Consider the following 19213-nt stretch of genomic DNA (forward strand, 5'->3'; position numbering starts at 1 on the left):
AAGTTATTCATGTCTATCATTATGAACATTCTTTCTACGTCATCACCTTGAAATGGAAGGCTATATTAATATTCAAATTATCCAGAGCCTCCCAAAAAAGTGAAGTTCCATTGAGAAATTGAATGCCACTGTGAACATGCATCTTGTTGAAAACATAGGGGCATATTTACAAGCCCCTTTGTCACTTTTCATGATGTTGTGGTGGCGCTAGGGGCTTCGCCTTATTTACTTGGCTTAACGTTGCCTTGTAAATAAGGCACCCTTTTACGCCATACGTGAAAGGGGAGGGCAATGGGTGTTGCGGTGGGCGTTCCACTGCAACACCCATTGATTTTGACGTTGCCCTATATTTAGAAGGGTGGCATAAATATGGGGCAGCGCCAAAATTAAGACCGGGGAAAACCTGGTCTTACCTTGGCGCAATGAGGAGAAATGTTTAATTTCTCCTCGTTTTTGCTGTTTCCATGTGTGCTGTGTTGTGCAGCACATATGGAAGCAGCAGAACACCATTGATTGTTTATGTGCAGGAAAGTGTTCCTTCTGCACATAAACACATTTTTTTTTTTAAATGACATTTTGCAACTTCCTTGAGTGCTGCATTAAGCAACACACATAGAAGTTACAAAAACACCATTTAAAGATCATTTATGTGCAGGAAGAGATACCTTCCTGCACATGAACAATCTTTCCCTGCAACTGCATTATGGTGCAAGGGGGCCTGCGTTGGCCCTAGGCAGGTAAATTTAGCACCAACGCAGGTGAAAACGCAGGGCTGCACCATATTGTTGTAAATATGGTGCAGCCTTGCGTTTCAGAAGTGTCGGAGCGCGGAGTTAACCCAAGGTGGCTAACGCAGCGCTCCGCCACTACTATTGTAAATATGCCCCATAGTTTTCTATTCAGAAACCCCACTGTAGAAAGGTAGGAATTACACCCATTGTATTAGACCTAGATTTCTAACGTTCAGAAATTCACAAAAGATCCCTTGCGTTTTAAAAGAAATGTACATTAAACACAGATTGACGGAGTTCCAATACAGGTGCATATATAACTATTTTTTTGGGCATGACAGAATACCTTGAAGAAAAATCTATACCCTCATAAAATATGGGGATGCTCCATCCTGATGCCCACACTGGAAAGAGCTTCAGTCTTACCTCTGCCAGTAGTAATCGCACTGATGTTCTGTGATCAGTATGTAAATACCAGCAAGATGATCGTACACTTCTGTATGGTGCCACATAAAGATGTCCATCCATAAACCTCAACTTATGCATTAATTTCCACATATTGACAGAATTTCAGCCTTATTAGATGGATATAATGAACATAAAATTCCACCATTACTAGTTCTGTGAATCAGGATTGGGAATGTAGGTTTGCAAACATGTGAATATAAAACTTAAAATGTTTATATAATGCTGCATAATTCTCAGTTGCTTTACAGTGCTATCACATGTATTGTAGATGTTGTGTGTTGGTACAGGGATATAGGGCATTGGAAATGAGCTAGGAAATCTGCTTACCTATCAGACATTCTTCAATTATAGTTCCAGGTCTGTGAGGCAGTGTTTAAAAAACACATTTGAACATCAGTTTTCAGAACTGTTTTAAGAAACAGGCCTGTTTATCGTTAAACTAAACCATAAAAACAGTTAGCAATACTGGGACTTATAGGTCCATATTTCATACTGGAAAAGTGAAACTATGGGTCCCGGCATGCCTAATGCACTCATAGGAAAATAAATTGGCACTTTTTGTTGCATGAAGGCGTTCAAGTAACGCCTTATCATGTGGGTAATTTTAGGCAAAGTGTGCGCTGCCCTCTTCATTTCAGATTTGTCATGACATTGTAGTGCATTGTATTTACCTAAATCATTGATACAGAACTTGCTCAGCACAGAAATATTTAAGTTCACAAGTCACAAAACCTTTTCGCCTATATGTAGGTTTTTACTTATCACTCGAAATTGAGAAATAGGTGTGGGACAACCTTCTCCAAGCAGATCACTACAGACCTGACCAGAACTTTTTAGTAATAGGAACATGTATTCTGGGTGTTGCACTATTGTTTCAATTGAACAATCAGTGATTTGTAGATACAAATTTCAGGACTGGACACTGTGTCCGTAATCACCTGGTGTGAAGTGATCACCCTATATGGTTTAGGAGTAAGTCACAGCTATCCACCCAAGGAAATCCTTACGACTTAGGCTGTAATGCTTGGATAAAAGATAAAAAATGGCCCTAGTCATGAAAAAGAAGGCAAAGTACAACCAGAGTTCCCCACCTACACATTTTTTTCTGATATTTACCAACACTGCCGGGAGAGCGCCTGCAAGGATGCGCTAGTCCTGGGAAGGACAGGTGTCTTTCCCAGCTGGCTCCTATTCCTGCTGTGTGGAGGGGTCCCCAGCAGAGAATACCACAGAAGGGTAAAAAAACAACCCCCTTGGAGAAAGCCTTCCCCTTACAACTCACGAAATTCGGGGGTGATACATTCTTCTTCCCTCTTGGAAGGGGAATTTCTCCAGCCCTGTTCTGGAGTACATCTCTGTTTCTAGAGTGGAAATTGTTTTGATCTGAGTTGGCAATACCCCAAAAATGTACATGTTGGTGGGTGCTCTCAAATGTTCGACGAAACCCACTCCTTGTAATACCCACTTCCTCCCACCTGTGTGGGATTCACAACTATAGACATCTCTCCATTCATGGCAGATATTCGCAACCTCACAAATGCGTTTAAAGTAAACCTGCCGCAATTCCCTTTGTGGAATCCTGGAAGGTATAAAGAAGGCGCATTCAGTCATAAGCATATGTTTATGAACACATTTTCCATCGTGAATAGGACCCCAGTGCAGCAGACAGCAGTGAATCTTTAGGTAAATAACAGTTTCTCTTCCACTCAGATCACAAAAAACGTCCCTCCCAGGATGCTGAAAAATTATAAAAAATATAATGAACTTGCCGTACTGGCAAGTGTCCCTCAGAGTGCACTGCCTTAAATCCAAATTCAAAATAGATCGTTCCAACATGTCATTTTATTTCAAGACATGAATTGTTGTACTTTCGTTACTTCATGAAATTCATTTTACTTCTCTATGTATCGGTAATACAAATGTTTAGGAAACACAAACGTTTGTTTGTTTAGCCCCAATGCTTTTCGGGCAACCTACTGCCCTTTGTCGGGGGGTTATTTCTAAAAAGAAAAAACGAATGAATGGTGAAATGAGGCAACAACGTTTTAAAAAAAACATACACATAGTCATGTCTTGATCCCAATTGCTCCAGAGGTGCATCGAGTGAAAGAACATGCCGAAAAATAACCTGTGGTAAACATATGTATTCATGTGTATAATGTGCTGTAACCGTGAAAGAATGTGCTTAGAAAACGTTCTTAAAAAATTCGCTCAAGGATAGCGAACAAACGTGCTCGAAAAATAAACGTGCTAAAAAAAAATAACCATGCAGAGAGCACACCTAGGATCGAACAAAGTGGAGAAAGTGAGAACAGTTAGACCTTGACCGTGTCGAAACTGAGATATTTAAGTCTCATCCATGTCTATTTCACCTATTAAAACACCGAAGTCCCGACCATTAAAGTACCTTGTATTATTAAAGAATATTCCCCGTTTTGCTCCGAAAACGCGAACCAGGTAGAACGCTCGCTGCCATTCTGAAGTGCTCAACAATTATAGGAAACGGACTCATGCGATAACATTTGTGTATGTGAGGGCCATTTTGGAAAGGGTGAACAAGTGCAACAAGATGAATACATATGAAAGTCATTTATGGATGTAAACATGTGGATGAAGGTTGGACTAAAAGGATAACAAAGTGTATTACGTGTAAACAAAAAGATCATTGTTGTGTCGTATTTACTTTTATAGTTCTCATTATGTTTATTCAGTTCCTTTATATGCATTGTATTCCTTTAAATGTCTCGTGATCAGTGCGAGGCATAGAACATACAAGTGTGTTCTTGGGATTCCAACCTTGGGCATTCAGTTGGAGTTGGTGCCTGGGGCTGGAAGCCGCGCTGCCTGGCGCTTGCCTGTTTATCTGTATTTCACTTATTGGAATAAACCTTTTAAATATACCTGCCTCCTTTGATCACTACAATCATGAAATGTGCATGCGCGGTCAATGAATGTTCAAAGGTCGTTTGGGAAAGTATGGGGCCATCTTGGAAAGGGTAGGAATATGAATGAGATGAACAAGCGTGAGAGTCATTAAATTGAGAAAGGTATTGAGTGTAAACAGAAAAAAGGCTATACAAAAGCATACAAGGTTGTTTAAGACTGTAGATGAAAGAAGTCGAAGAGATGAAAAGACTGGAATTGGATTCAAATTTCTCCATTTGGATATAAGGAAGTGCACTCTGAGGGACACTTGCCAGTCCGGCAAGTGCAACAGCATTATTGCATTCATACACCCAGGTTTAGAGGGTGATACCTTGGTGCACGCCGCCACAGCGTTTCTAATTGTAAATAATACTTGGATTAACTCATTGGCAGAGACTAATGGTGTGCAGGTTCCAATACCAGTTGATATTTCTACAGAACACACGTGGCCGAAAGGCAGCAAAGTACCACACAGGGTCAAATACAAACATGATGTCAGCAAACGATAGGAGAGATGGCTAGTTTGTGGACTGTAAATACATTGTGATTCAGTGTTCTTTAAAGAGGTGCGTCTTCAACTCTTTAGCTCTGGGACAGTACTAGCTTCATTTAAAACACTGTAAGTATGGTCTAAAAAAAACTCAGTTCCTGAAGTGCCATTTTTCATTGCCGGTATCAAACATGACAAACGATTCCCATGGCTGTTATAACTAAATAGGCAAGAATTAGGAACATTAGTACAGTTATCTGATGCATTTATCTCGTTCTCCAAGAATTTTGACAGCAACATTATCCTTTCAGCAGAGAAAGCGTACACCTTTCCTTTCAATCAATCAATAAATCAAGTGGTATTTATATAGCTTGGCTTACCACCCGATAGGGTATCCAGGAGCTGTGCTGTGGGTATCAATCAAAGAATTGCTCAGTGTGTGCAGAATGCATCGTGGGCAAAGAGATTAAGCACAATGGCAGGACGATTGTGACACACACTCTCAACAATTGCCGGAGCAAAAATATCATCTATTTCCTCAAATGCCCGTGTGGACACGCATACATCGGTGAAACAAGCCGAGAATTACGTGTTCGCCTCCTAGAGCATAGATCAGCTATTAGGACTAAGAAAATGAATGCCCCTCTGGTCACACATTTTCTAGAAATGGGACATCGCGAAAATGACCTGTCCTGGTTCATCTTAGAAAAAATCACACTGAACAAAAGAGGAGGCAATATGGATGAGAAAAGGAAGGCCAGAGAACAGTGGTACATCTGTATATTCAACACGATGAGACAGGGCCTTAACTCACGTGAGGAATGGGAAAAACTTCTAAGATAAAGATGCTCTATAAACAAAATAGGGCCCATCAAATTCATGTATCTCTCACCAGGTTCAGCTCGATGGACTAGCTATCCTATGACTATGTTGTGATATTGCAATTTTGTCCTGCTAGCAATTATGTTTGCATGCAGGGCATTACGGGCTCTTATACAATAAAAGCATAGATTGGTAGGGTGTATCGATATACTTCACAAGAGCTCTTAACTCTGTTGCCCACATTAGGCGTGGTTTAGGCTCGCTTATGACAGTATCAGGTTACAATAACTAAATACTAGGACATTTGATTTCATTATCTTGTTTGTTCTTCATGCTACCCATTTGGCACGAGTCGTCAGGCAGTACACTCATACATGAGCCCGTTTGAATCCTAAAAAATTTTTTTAGCGTTGGACAAGCTTCATCCTTGTAAGATAATTTAAGAGAATAAGTGATCAAAGAGATGTGGCCTGGATAAATGCGGCACTCTAATGTTAATACAACTACCGGAATATAATCTTCAGTTGAAGTATAGACATAATTCTACTTATTAGCATGTACCGATCAGTGGATGTTCCACGTATCTATGTGCAGCATGAGGTTCGCCAGTTAGTGCTGATCACTTTTCGATGGCGTCGCCATTCGCCAGCACGGGGTGATTTGTGGCACTGTTACATATATTTAACCCGGACCCATTCCAAGATGGCGGCCAGGTGTCAAGGGATGAACTCTATCCTTTTATGAACAGTCCTATGTTTGTTGCCATTATACAAATCTTAATTGGAACCAATTACGGCTTTAAAAAACGGCTCCGTAGTGAGTCTGGCACCACGGAACAATCAAACGGAGAACAGAGGCAAGTCGGGAGACTTTTCAGTCCCGGTAAGTTTGCTTCGCTACTCGGCTCGCTAAACTATGCAGGCGCAGGACACTAACAACACGGATGTTCTCGAGCCGGGCGGATTGCTTAGTTAGTTTCACTTCGACCATACCTCTCGCAGGGTTTTGCATTAGTGTCGTTTGCAAATAGACCTTGGCTTGAAAGTATTGGGCTTTACTAATTGTTTAATGATGTTAGAGTACTTAATGTCTTTGCAGCATCTTATGTATAGTTGAGCCAGCAGGGGTAGGCTCGGTCAGCTCTGGCTGAACCACGCACCTTCTGATGTATTAAATTAAATGACCATTGAACGCGACAGCGCGACTGAATACAAACTCAAGTTTGTGTTTAAAATCTAAAAGGGGACGTAGGGGAACGTGTTTACTACAGGATTGGGCACTGCATTATAAAGATACGTATAGCGTTTTTTGAATCATAAACCTAGCTCTATCTCTATGGTAACCTATTGGACACGCCCCGTCTCCCTGTAGATAACCAGCACTGCTAGAAGAAAAGTAATTAGATGCGGTGTTCCTCCAGACGATAGCTGGGCGATCAAGGAGTCCCATAGCCTCTGTGGGCCATACAACCTGGAATCTAACTACAAGGTATTTCCCTCATCTCTATTAGAGGGGTGGTTCAATTTCCTGTTTATCTTAGCGCAAACTATTCAAACAATTAATTAGGGTTCTTCGCTTTTTTTGATCTGCCAGAAAATTCACGGCGGAAGGCACGCTTTTACCATTTTATCCTGAGCACAAGACAGGTGCCACTTCGTAAGAACGTACAAGGTATTGAATTAAAAGAGGACAAGATGGGTCCCGACAGATAACTTCATATGACTAAAACAACACTAATGCACATTTGTTATATATTTCTCTAGGGAGGAGATTACCCCCATTTTATTGTAAGCTGAATTCCATAATAGATTCGGCTGTTGATAGATGTCACTAATGAAGCAGTGACTATCTTAATTCACGAGCACACCCCTGATTAGGTGGGTAACTCTCTCTAAAACTTTGGATGTATGAGATTTGTATGAACGAACTCAGTGGAACTTTGGAATTGTATGAATGTTTGAGAGTGCTAGGTATGACATCATTATGGAGGACGAGAGTTGGGTATTTTGAATCACTGGTTTTAATGACAATGCCTTTACATTAGAGTTTGGGTGTATGTTGCCCCAACATATAAACATGTAAATCCAATTAAGAAATGTCATTACCATGTAAAACAATCTACTTGATAAATGTGTATGTATATATAGATATAAAGTACATGTTTTTTTATATATATCTTTTTAACTTTCCAGAATTTATCTGTTGAGGGAGTTGTGTTACAAGCATTTGTGCTAGCCTGAAGAAGGTGGGGAATCACTAGATACCACCGAAACGCGTCGCTTTGTTGTACAGACTGTATGGGAAGGACTCACACAACGCTTCTGGACACCGATAAAGAACTAGGTCCACTAAGGCATAAAGAATAATATCTTGGGATATAATCATACAAGAAAAACGTGACACATTGATGAAATATGTATCTATGAACTTGTCTGCTTTTGATTGTTGTATCCCTGAGTGCTTTTTAGGTTCACATTACAAGACTTGGCTGCTTGTGTACTTCCCTTTCAGTATTTTTGTCTCCCTTATTGACTTTTGTGATAAAGTGCTTTTAATGTTTTTTAACGATTTTTTATGATAACAAATAAATATACTGATTATTCTATATACACTACCCATTTTGGACTCCTATTGGTACTAATAACTGACTCTTGTGAATGAATGTGTATGAATGGATGTATGCTATCTAAGATACCCAAGGGGGTCCTCTTTATTTGACATGGTATCAATCAAAGAGCCAGGTCTTGAGTACTTCCTAAAATGGATCAGCGAGGGTGAAGTGCGGCGGTGGAGGGCATTCCAGGATTTGACAGCGAGGTGTGAGAAAGAGCGTCATCTGGAGTGGCAGCAGCGGATTCATGGTATTTGTGAGAGGGTGGGGTGCGCGGAATGGAGATTCCTAGAAGGATGGTGGAAATTCAGGAGGTGGTTCATGTAAGCTGGTCCCTCGTCATGGAGGGCTTTGTAGGCGTCAGTCAGAAGCTTGAATTGGCATTTCCTGTAGACAGGGAGCCAGTGGAGGTCCTTCAGGTGCTGGGTGATTTGGGTCCTCTTGGGTAGGTTGAGGATCAGTCTGGATGCTTCTTTCTGGATTGTCTGGATTATTTTCATGAGTTCGGTGGTGGTGCCTGTGTAGAGTGCATTGGCATGGTCCAGACAGCTGGTGATGAGGATCTGCGTCACCATTTTCCAAGACTTTTTGGAGCATGCGGAAAGTGTGGAATCAGGCTGAGGGGTTGGAGTTGACCTGACGTTTCATGACTTTGCTGTCCAAGATGATGCCGAGGTTGCAAGTGTGGTCTTTCGTAGCAGGGCTGGTTCCGAGTTCTTTTGGCCACTGGGAGTTATTCTGGAGGGCAATTTGTCTGCCAAAGATCATAACTTCGGTTTCGTCCATGTTGATCTCCTGGTAGTTGTTCTTCATCCAGGCTGTGACATTCTTCATACAGTTGGGGAAGTTGGTGTTCGTCGAGGTGGGGTCCGCTGAGAGCGAAAGTATGAGCTGGGTATCGTCAGCGTAGGAGATGATATTGATGTCATGGGATCTGACGATGTCTACAAGTGTTGGCATGTAGATGTTGAAGAAGGTTGGACTGCGTGATGAGCCTTGAGGGATGCCGCAGATGATTTGCTTGGGTTGTGCGGTGAAAGGAGGGAAATGGGTTCTCTAGGTGCACCCCATGAGAAAGGATGCCATCCATCTGGGCGCGTTGTCTGTTATTCTGATCTTCCTTTATCACCCAGGATGGTGAGCTCATCTACAGACACCAGAACATTTTGTTAACATTTTGTGTTTCAGTGTTTTTGATTAACACATGAATAAACTGCCAAAGGAGGAGAGATGGCTAATAAGAGTGATTGTTTGTACATACATGCTGTAACCACCATTCTCCAAGTATGAACTAGTTGTGGGTACAGCCAGATGTAGCATGCTTTTATTCTCAATGACATATTTACAATAATACACAAATGAATGAAAACCGTGTCTAGTACAGATCCTCAGAGTGAATTTACTCCGGGCAGTATTGTGATCTGGCATTCCTGCCATAGGCTCTACCTTCACAAGAGAAGAAGTCTACAGTAAGACATTAGTTTTGAGAATGTTTCTAAGTCGTGAGCAGGAAGAGCCACGACGAGGATCAAGTGGCAAGGAATTACAAAAGGTAAATGCATATCCTTAAATATTTAATCTTCTATTCAAAAGGGAGGGCATTCTGTGAATAAATACATTAATGAATGAATGATTGAATGAATGAATTTCTTGATTAATCCGTTGATAAGTGGCATAATTACATTTTTCGCATGACTGTGGAACTACAAACTAAATCCTCTCATGGAGGGCAACACAACTACCCATAGCCACATGTCAGCCATCAGAATGAAATGTATCCTAACGCAAACCATACAGAGATGTTCCCCAAAGATAAACTTATAGTTTTTGGTAGTAAAATCACCGTGTGAAAGCTTCTGTGCCTAGATATTCATGTCGTGTGAACAATCACCGTTAACTATGTGAGGTTTTCTCATCACGACTGAAAAGAATAAAATGAGTACAAAGACATACATCACAATCAAATTGCTTTCAAGGCCACTGTAATTCTCTCCCTGTTCAACACTTTCTACCTTCCTTTGACTGTCCTCTACTCTAAGTACCTTTGTCAAATTGTGTCTAAGGTACATTTTAATTCCATGTGAATAATTAAAATGATTCATAAAGTTAATTTCCCATCTCCTTGCTGATGAACATTAAATAATATAATTGCCCTGAAATATGTAGACATCTTACTTTCAGTCAAATTAGATTAACTGAATAAATGGTGTATGTGCAAGAATAAATGTGTGCGCCAAACGGCAAGCACATAGGCCTCTGTCGTCTTATTGAAAAACCTTTAAATCCCTAAATCAGCCTGAACGAAATCTGCCTAGAACCTTTGGCATGTTTTTATTTAATAAGAAAACTATAGACAACTGAGAATGTGATAAGAAGAACAAGCTACACTTTAGGCCTAACAGTGTACTCATACGTGATGCAATCTGGGAACATCCCCTACCTACTGTAATATTCTGTTGAGCCAATAATCCTGAAGTGAAACAGGTAGTTGTCCTACTCTTGCACCCATCACTGTGTCACTCACGACCTCTCAACATGGCCCACAATGCTGGTCAGGCTTAGACCACTGTGGCATAATAAGAGCAGAGACGCCTGTTGAAGCGGTTCAAGCCCGGAGTACTGACAGCCATGGTTGGCCCACCGATGTTCACTGTGCCTCAGCATCATAGTGAGGGATGTTTACTTGAAGCCTGCTGCCTTCATCTCCACACAAGCCAGAGGCGCATATGGAAACGACTAAGTGCACAGCCAGCAGCCCCTTAGCTTTGTGCCTCCTCCCTAATTGGCAAAAAGCGGGCCTGAAGGTAAATGTATCCTTTAAGGAAAAAGAAAAGGGGAGTCTCGACTTGCACCTTTGACATGAAGAAAGCTGAGAAGACTCTACATAAAGTGGTAGGTGCACCCCTGGAACAGAGAACATGGACCAGGGAAAAGCTGGAACAGTGTGATGCTAGGCTGTGAATTGCCAAACAAAAAACTCTAGGACACGGGAGAAGAAAGCGAAACAAAATGACACAGACAGCAGATCTGTTTAAAATATAAGGAGACAGCAAAGAAAATGTATCAATCCTGGCTCTATCAAAACCAAGCTTAGGAACATACACTACAAATAAGTATAAAAAACGAACACCACACTCTAAAGACAATCCTCTGGAAATATAAAATATCCTTCATCCAGCCAGCAATCAGTTTAGACTCTAGAAATGAGAATCCCGTGTTTTAGGAGTCATGAATTACTTTGACAGTCTCAAAATCTTCCCTTCATAGACAACCGCAAAAGGCTACCTTAAGACAGCCATATACTACTTAGTTGATTGTCACACATTCATTCTCTTCTTAAGAAACAAAACCTTAGGGAAATCCCTCACTCTTGAAACCAGTTCACCCACAGATACGAGTAGGTAGGGAAGCTCTATTGGGACCCTCCGTTCATCCACAATCACACAAAGCAATCTACCCAAAACCCTAGAGCAGCACAAGACAAGAAATTGGCAAATGCTGCTCTAGTGAACAACCCTGTACCATAACCACAACATAACATACCATAAAAGGCAGTGCCTAAGTGCCAAGTGGGACATCTATCAACCTTCCTATCTCTGGATTGTTTCTATTGTACATCGTCTGAAAACACATTTTTGCAACACTTAACACAAGATTGCGACTAACAATGACACTTCACTCCCTTATGCAAATATTACTTAAAACAGGAAGCACACTAACATTTACACTTCACCTCCTTTTGCAAATGTTACATTACCCTTCTAAGGGGCATATTCACGAGGCTCTATCGCTGAGTTAACGGCACTTTATCGCAGCCAAAGTTGTGATAAACTTATCACCCCAATTGCAAGCTGGTGTTAACAGCCCACAGCACCAGTATACCCACGTTAGCAGCTGCAAAAAACATTGCCACAGATGACCCCCGCAACTATCGCTAATGAGACGCAGAGTAGGCGTTTCCGTGCCAAAAGCTGTGACAACACCACACCTCAACATTCTCAACGACCAGCCAGATCGGGGATAAGAACACAAAACAGGTGATAAGACACATTAGCACCCAGAAACTAACACCTGCTCAGACCTGGTGCAAAGTCAGACCACAGCCTGCATCACAAATGAAAGCCACATTGGAAGAGCAACAGATGCCATGGAGCCACTGGTCATGCGGCCCGGACGCCCAAGAGGGCCACAACACCCACGGCCAGCACCCCAGGGCCCCAACCCCCACCCAGAACCCCCCCCCCCGGACCACCATAGAGGCAGCGCAGACAAAGACAGCGGACCCCCAGGAAACACACCAGCCTCACAGACCCAACACCTGACAATATAATTTCCCACTACAGGCTCAAAAGGACAGCCATCGTACGCATCCTGACCAACATCCCCCAACAGGCCAATGGCACCAACACAGTGGACAACCAGCATCGCACCACACACAAAGCTACTGGCTGTGCTGCACCTGTTGGCCCCTGGTACCCCCAACCGACACCCGCCAGAGTCGGAGGAGTCTCACAGCCAGCCACATTCAAGTCCCTCACACCTGTCCTGGACATCACCATCAGCCTGGTACCCCAGTCCCAATAGGTCCAACACAATGCGCAGGATCCGCTGGAGACCAAGCAAGGACCATACGGGATAGCTGGATGCACGCACGTGTTGGGGGCAATCCACAGCACACATGTCCTACCTGTGCCCCCTGGTGACACAGCACAAAATCACCGCGAAGGAAAGCACACGTCTCACATCAATGTGCACCCCTCTGCCGGAAATGGTTACTGTTCCCCCGGCAAAGTTGGTTACTAAGCGGCAATGGAGTAAATTACGGCTGGAGGATTTACATCGTGTCCTCGCCGAGGAGCCTTTAGAACCTGCGATATTGGTTGACTCAGGTTACGAGAAGTTCTGCTCCTGGATCTCCAAGGCGCTTGACGCCCTTATTCCCATTGTCGCCTGTAAAGTTAGCTCCAGGGACTCCAGTCCATGGTATGATGGTGCCTTACGTGCACTTAAGGGTGGTTGTAGGCGAGCAGAGAGGGCTTGGCGGAAGGCGTATGATAGCGGGAAGAAAGCTTTGTATCTCGCCTCCGTCAAAGTTTACCATCGGGCTGTTTGCCAAGCTCGGGCAGCTTATTACGCTACTGAATTTGGCAACAGCCCCAACCCCTCTAAAACCATCTTTAAAGTATTGAAGGACCTCTTGGCAAAGCGTGTTTGTACCACGACCGCTGGTTCCACCATTCATTGTGAGGCTCTTGCTCGATTCTTTTTGGATAAGGTCGAAAAAATTTATCGGACGTTCCCATGTTCTGGGCCTCCGGCAGAGCCTCCGATCAACATCTACGGTGGTACCACTTTGCACGTTTTGCCCCCACTGACATTAGAGGAGTTCGACCTCTTGGCTCTCCAGGTTAAATCAGGGTCCCCCGCTGATCCCCTCACAGCGACTCTCTTTAGAGAGCAGTCGTTCGTGGGGCGGGCAGTGGTTCATTCCCTCATCAACATCTCGCTGGAATCAAGCACGGTACCCGCTAGCTGGAAGCGGGCTGTGGTTTCCCCTATCTTGAAGAAGCCGTCCCTGGATCCAGATAAACCGGAAAACTATAGGCCCATCTCCTTACTCCCGTGGCCGACTAAAGTGTTGGAGGCCCATGTCAACAAAGTTCTTTCTGCTCACCTTATCCATGCTAACATCTTGGATCCCACCCAGAATGGGTTCCGTGCTGGTCACAGCACGGAGACCGCCCTTCTCTCCATGGCTGAACATCTGCGCACGGTGATGGATGCGGGACAGACAGCAGCGCTCGTCCTGTTGGACTTGAGCGCAGCGTTTGATACGGTTTCGCATCCTATCCTGCTGCATCGCCTGGAGGAGATTGGGCTGGGTGGACCTGCTCTCCAGTGGTTCCGGTCTTTTCTCAACGATCGGTTCTTTAGCGTTGCCGTTCCACCGTTCCAGTCCCAATTTCATCCTTTGAAACAGGGGGTGCCGCAAGGATCCTCGCTGAGTCCCACGTTGTTCAATCTTTACGTGAGACCGCTGGCTGAGGTCGTCAAGCAATGGGGCATGACCATGGTCTCATATGCTGACGACACGCAGCTAGCGGTTACGATCAGCGGGGATACCGATCGGGATGCCCCCAGGTTTCAGAGCGGACTTAGGGCGGTGGCGAGCTGGATGACGAACAACTGTCTCCAGCTCAACGCCATGAAAACAGAGATCATGATCGTGGGCAAGAGATCGGAGCTATGGGGGGACAGGTGGTGGCCGATGGAGCTGGGGCCGGCCCCCCTTCCGGTCACGGAATTAAAGAACTTAGGAGTATGGATGGATCCTTCCCTCAGCTACGTTGGCCATACGAAGAGGATTGCTGCCTGCTGCTTTGGTATTTTACGGTCGCTTCGCCCTGTGTTGAAGTTCTTTGACCATCGCACCAGGCAGCTAATTGTCCAGGCGACAGTGTTATCGCGCCTGGACTATGCCAGCTCTCTTCTGGTTGGGTCCAATGTGGCTGAGGTTACCCGCCTCCAACGTGTCCAGAACGCTGCGGCGAGAGCCATTGTCGGCCTACCCCGTTCTTGTTCTGCCTCCAGCACATTGAGATCACTGCACTGGCTGCCTATCCGGGCCAGAATTCAGTTTAAAGTGCTGTGTATGGCGTTCAAGATTTTGAGGGGGGTTGGCCCCCCTATCCTCGCGGATCTTCTGGCCTGGTATGTGCCTACCCGGCCCTTGAGATCCTTGGGTCAGGCACTTACTGTGATCCCCAGATATAGGCTGTCCCGGGCTGGCGGCCGCTCCTTCCGGGTCAGAGCTGCCGAGCTCTGGAACTCTCTTCCCGCAGAGTTGCGCCTGTTAGATGATCTTTTAGCTTTTCGCAGAGCCTTAAAAACCTTTTTGTTTTAACTTTTTCTTCCCTCTGGTCTGTTGTGTTTTTTGTGGTGTTGCATCTCTACCTGCCGTGCGCCTGGACGCCCCTTTGCTGGGGCAGCAGTGCGCATTACAAATGTATGTAACATAACATAACATAACATCCGAACACCGCAGAACCTCCACCAATGTTGCCTCCAAATACCCAGCCAGTGTGCATAATTCCTTCATCCTCCGACAGTCCATCAGCAAACATCGTTCCCAGGATGGCACCAAGGGAAATGCACAACCCCTTGGCAAGTTCCAAATGAACACCCCACTCACCTCAACTCCACAACCATGCAACTCATAACTCTGGCAATGCACACATCACAAAATCACAACCAACATGCAAAACAACATGCCCACCCACCAGATACGACAGAAGAACTCACAATGGTAACCTGGGAAAGCCGTGAACATGACCCATCAACGGCATGGCACCTCAGCCACACACTAGCCGAATGTGGGGAGAGGTGGCAACCAGGCATGTGTGAAGGATGCAGGAGAACCAAGATTGGGAAAGTACACAATGCCAAGAGTGGCGGAGATGTGCTGGACAGACCACAGTATGCTGAACACACCCATATCCATGGCAACATACACCTCTGGTGTATCGAGTGTAGAGGACAGTGGACGCAACCATGTCACCCCAGCCAGGGGGGAGTTTGCGGAAATGTTGCTGTTACGTCCCCCCATAAGCGTGGGCGGAGTGGGATGGCCCGGCGTATGCCAGGCCAGCGTAGGAGTGTGAATAAAAAGCATATAGCCCTGGGCCTGGTCCTCTTCCGGAAAGCCCAACGTCTCTGCCAGGGCGGTGCCTTTCACCATGCCGCGAGGCTGACGCCGTCCTCGTGAGCGGCGTTGCCTGTGATCCTGTGTGCCTGCCGTACCCTGGCCCGCTGGACCCTTCAGGCCCGCTCCTGCACAGCCAGGCCACACTGATCCCCTGCCGACACCGTGGCCCGTGACCTTGGCAGCTTCCTCAGGCCATCACAGTCTCCAAGACACAGGCCCACTTTAGTCCTGTCTCGTTGACGTACTCTACTGCCGCCTCCGGCCTACAACACGGTCAAGTAGGTCACACATTTGGAACTGAGTCTTGATCATATATTGTCCGTGTACGCACAGTAAGGAAGATTCTACTTCACTGTACTCCCTTCGGTCAGGTGGCAGCAACCATGTGCATAGCATCCCAACGACACATGGCTGTGGGCCCTTGCTGACTGCTGCCCCCTGCCTACACCACGGTCAAGTAGGTCACACATTTGGAACTGAATCTTGATTACACCATGGCAGTGAACAATATTTAAGGCAGAGTTCATGTCACTATACTCCCTTCAATGTGGTGCCACCAAGTCTGTGCATAGCATTACAACCACACGTGTCTGTGGGCCTACGCAGACTACTGCCCGCGGCCTACGCTGCGCACGAGTAGGTCACAGAATTGGAACTGAACATCGATTCTTCAAAGGCAGAATACATATCATCGCACGCAAGGAGAGGTGAAAGAGGATGACATGTTGCAGTCCAGAGGGAATAGGATCATCGTTATGGAGGTGATCGAATGCTACCGACAACTGCCCTGGTGTCACTAACTCTGTGCATCGCGAGCCAACGACAGGTGGGTGTGGGCCACTGCTGACCGCTGCCTCTGGCCTACACTGCGGTCCAGTAGGTCACAGAGTCTTGATTTAGCGAAGGCGGAGTTCATATCAGTGTACCGGCATCATCACAGACTGCATCCCCTCTCAGCACCGGTGCCACTAAGTCTGTTTCCCGACATTCATGGACACACTCTGGTCGTACATTGGTGGCGTTTGAGTCTATGGACTAGGGGCTAGTTTTCATCCTCATGTAGCTGATACCGAATTGGTGGTGAAAACGAGGCTTTCCATCCCACCATTTGCTGCTTCCAGATAACATCAGACATTCCGCATCATGCCCTGGAGGACATCTTCCTCTGTCCCCTAGAAGCCTCCGCCACATTCACCTTTGACATCGATGAGGACCAGCTCACTGCACATGGACCTGCCTCATTGCACCGCAAGTCACCTTCCTGTGGCAGGGTGCCTTTGCCAGCCGCTGTGCATACGGGCACACTAACTCTCTGCTGGTCAGGTCCAGGACCCCTTCTTCTGAGATATTGGATGGCCTCTGAGGCGATGGCCTTAGGGTCATCAACGCCATGTGTCTGTGGCCCTGCACTGTCTGCTGCCTCCAGCCTCAACTGTGGTCCACCAGGGCTCACACATCAAATCGAGTCCTGACCGGCCTGGACATCACATCACCGCAGGAGGCACACGCCACCACCGCCAGGACCACCTCCAACCGTCATCTGCCAGAGTCGAAACGGTGGTCCTGACAGACTTACTGAGTTGCCCACACCTGTCGTGGATGCCATCATCAAACTGATACCCTGCTTGGCACTCCAGGTGCCACTGACTCAGTGCACCGCAAGCCATCGTCCGTTACTGATTGAGTTTTGTGCTGTGAAGAGGTTGCGCAGCAATGTCACCTCAAGCAGTGTGGGAGACCTGGGACGTTGATGAGGAAGATGATGCAGGTCTAACACACCCCACTGCATCTGCATCAGGAATATCTCGAAGGGACACAATCCAAGACTTTTTCTTCACATGGGCGTGTTCAGCTGTAGTGCCCCAACCTCAGTGCACTGCAACTCACAGACACTTCTGTTTGCATGTTGGGTGTCCTCTGGCCTTCTCCGACTCCCTCCATGTTGCTCAGCAGTTGACTCTGTTATGTAGGTGTTTTCAGTTTCCGTTGCACTGGTGTCCACTGTTTAAGTGGTTGCCAGAACCAAACACTCCGTGCGTGCTGGCTTACACTTACCCCACACACATCCAGCACAGGCGTCACTGTACATGTGGCCCTGCCAATAAAGGGGCCGGGTGCACGTGCCCGTAGCCAGTTCAACATAATATCTGCATGTGTCCCTGTGGTCTTGTTGTATGCATGAGGGCCCAGGGCCCTACGACATTACATTGTGCTATGCACAGCGGATGCAGACATGTCACCGCAGGCAGAGGGTTAGAGCTTGGACATGTAGCTTTGTCATCACCCACTCAATTTGTAAGGGGAGTGGCCTGGGTCATCGTACGCAGAGCCAACGTGGGTGTGTGACTGCTATTTGCGTGCCCCTGGGCGTGGTTCTGTATTGTGAATGTGCATCTGCATGTGTCTCTATGGCAGTGTGGGTCTCCTTTGTGGGGTGTAGCTGGTCCTTGAATGGTAATAGACACTAATGTATGTGATCTAGTTCGCCTTCCATGGGTTCGGACCCCACCCACACCTGTTCGGCCACCTCCTTTTGGTGTGCTGACACATGGCATTGGGGTGCAATGTGTGGGTGGGTGAAGTGTCGTGAGCCAGCTGTGCTTGCGGGTGCTTCCTGCTGTGTGGTCTGTTGCAGGCTCTGTCTTCTCTTCTAAGTAGCTTGGCTGCTCGGGTCTGGTGGTGGGTTTCGTGGGATGTCCATGGGCTGTTGTAGGGCATCGGTGTCGATGGTGTGTTGGTCCTTTCCGGCATCACAGATGTGTTGTCTTCTGTGCTCTGCTGGAGGTGTTGTGTGCCCCTCTGCAATGTGAAGGGGAGATGCATGTTGACATTGTGTTGACATGTATGTTGGCGCATTGTTCTGGTTGACATGCAGACTGTATGACAATGTACATTGTGACTGTTTGGGAGGTGCTGAATACTGCTGCGGGACAGTGTACATTTGGACTACATGACGGATGTGAGGTCGTATGCGTACATTTCCATTTCACAGTTTCCTGCTCTGTCAGATGTAGAAGGCATGTTTCTGTGCATGTGCGGCGCCAGTTATATCCTCTGTTCTGCAGTGTCGGCCTGGCGCATTCTACCACGTTGTCGTCAATGTGGGTGTGCTGTTCTTGCTATGTATGTGTGCTGCAGTGTGCCAAGGGGATGAGGGACATGATCCAGGGTAATTGTGGGTGTGCAGTGTGCTATACCTCGTTGTGCATGTGTGCCATGGTGCCCATCTTCCCCCGTCCCCCCAGTCCCTGGTCGTTACTCACCCTGTTGATGTTGTATCAGGTCCTCTCGAGCTGTGTCCGTACTCCCTACTCCTTGCACCATCTCTAACTGATGACTGTGGCATTGGTGTCCTCCAGCTCCTCCTGTGGCGCAGGACTGCCACCTCTTGTCGCCTTTGCAGCCTTCCTGTTGGCAGCAGGTTTGTGCCTGGTTTAGGTTGTCACCCCATGCCAGCCCCT

General features: G+C 46.1%; 1 protein-coding gene and 1 long non-coding RNA gene across 2 annotated transcripts in view; one reads left to right on the forward strand and one right to left on the reverse strand.

Annotated features, from left to right (window-relative positions):
• LOC146862631 (uncharacterized) overlaps positions 1-7955 on the forward strand; it is a 147086-nt gene extending 139131 nt beyond the window's left edge. Inside the window, exon 3 of the long non-coding RNA XR_014978160.1 lies at positions 7629-7955. This is a non-coding gene — a long non-coding RNA (uncharacterized LOC146862631). The remainder of the gene's footprint in view (positions 1-7628) is intronic.
• The window catches only part of GPM6A (glycoprotein M6A), a 573449-nt gene that overhangs the window by 327553 nt on the left and 226683 nt on the right, over positions 1-19213 (reverse strand). The window lies entirely within an intron of this gene.

The sequence above is a fragment of the Triturus cristatus genome, chromosome 2_2 (assembly GCF_964204655.1).
Source record: "Triturus cristatus chromosome 2_2, aTriCri1.1, whole genome shotgun sequence".
NCBI lineage: Eukaryota > Metazoa > Chordata > Amphibia > Caudata > Salamandridae > Triturus > Triturus cristatus.